Below are 1,483 nucleotides of genomic sequence, written 5' to 3' on the forward strand. Positions count from 1 at the left end.
GGGGTGGGGTGGGGGGGGGTGGTTTAGGTTTAAGATGAGTGGCAAGAGCAGCAGGGAGTGGAGGGAGGCCCTTTAAAGGGGCTCAGGGCAGCGGCTACTTACCCACTGGGTCAAAACCACGTTTGATAACGTGCATCGCTTTAGAGGAACGTCTTGGCTGACTTTTGCCCTACAAGGGGGAGGGTGGTTTGGGAAAGTGCGTGGCTGGCTAGCAGGGGGTTGAGCTTGCGTTAGCAGCTGACTTCCAGTAAGCGACCTTGTGCCGGCGGGGAAGTCCCTACCCGTCCCCAACATCCGGTGTTTGCTGGTCGAAAACCGCTCCTGCCTGATCTTCTGTCTGATCTTCTGTTACCCAAGCGCGGCTTCAGTTGCTCGTCCCTTGTCTGGATCCGATCATGATTCCTTCCTTTGCGGACAGGAGTTCTTCTTCACCTTTGCCATTAAGTCCATCTTGGCCACACCTAGTTCACGCCAGGATGAAATTTAGGGAAAAGAGGAGGAGGGCCCCCTGGAAGGCTCCCTTCAAGCGGAGACCAGTGCTTTCTGCCGGAGCTTGTTTCGAGTTTGTTGAAACCAGCAGAATAGGAAGCTCAGGTGTAGCTCTGAGAAGTTGCTGATATTTGTCAAGACCTGAGTGATCTGTTAGGATCTCACTCTTCACTCTCTCTGAGACCTTGCTGGGTGCCTCCCACCCTGTGGCCAGTTTCTGCTAGTACAGCTGTTGTCTAAGTGGAGAGACAGACTTTGGAGCTTGACATTTTGCCATCTTTCCTGACTCCCCCTCGCATAATTAAGCCCCATAGTAAAATTGTTGCTGTTGTTCAGTCGCTCAGTCGTGCCCAACTCTTTGCATGGACTGTGGCATGCCAGGCTTCCCTGTCCTTCACTATCCCCTGGAGTTTGCTCAAACTCATGTCCATTGAGTCAATGATGCCATCCAACCATCTCATCCTCAGTCGTCCCCTTCTCTTCCTGCCCTCAGTCTTTCTCAGCATCAGGGTGTTTTCCAGTGAGTCAGCTTTTCACATCAGGTGGTCAAAGTATTGAAGCTTTAGCTTAGTCCTCCCAATGAATATTCAGGGTTGATTTCCTTTAGGATTGACTGGTTTGATCTCCTTGCAGTCTAAGGGACTCTCAAGAGTCTTCTCCAGCATCACAGTTCGAAAGCATCAATTCTTTGGTGCTCAGCCTTCTTTATGGTCCAATTCTCACCTCCGTACAGTACTGGAAAAATCATAGCTCTGACTATATGGACCTTTGTCAGCAAAGTGATGTCTCTGCTTTTTAATACACTGTTCAGATTTGTCAAAGCTTTTCTTCCAAGGAGCAAGCATCTTTTAATTTCATGCCTGCAGTCACCAAGGACCCAAAGAAAATCTCCCCTGTTTTGTAAGATGACACCACCCTTATGGCAGAAAGTGAAGAACTAAAGAGCCTCTTGTGGAAAGTGAAAGAGGAGAATGAAAAAGTTGGCATAAGGCTC

General features: G+C 49.4%; 1 long non-coding RNA gene across 1 annotated transcript in view; it reads right to left on the minus strand.

Moving 5' to 3' along the window:
* Positions 1–187, minus strand: part of LOC104986428 — an 8,333-nt gene extending 8,146 nt beyond the window's left edge. The window contains exon 1 of the long non-coding RNA XR_825038.1: positions 103–187. This is a non-coding gene — a long non-coding RNA (uncharacterized LOC104986428). The remainder of the gene's footprint in view (positions 1–102) is intronic.
* Between the last annotated feature and the right edge of the window lie 1,296 nt (positions 188–1,483).

Source organism: Bison bison, unplaced genomic scaffold, assembly GCF_000754665.1.
Source record: "Bison bison bison isolate TAMUID 2011002044 unplaced genomic scaffold, Bison_UMD1.0 scf7180017864068, whole genome shotgun sequence".
Taxonomy (NCBI): domain Eukaryota; kingdom Metazoa; phylum Chordata; class Mammalia; order Artiodactyla; family Bovidae; genus Bison; species Bison bison.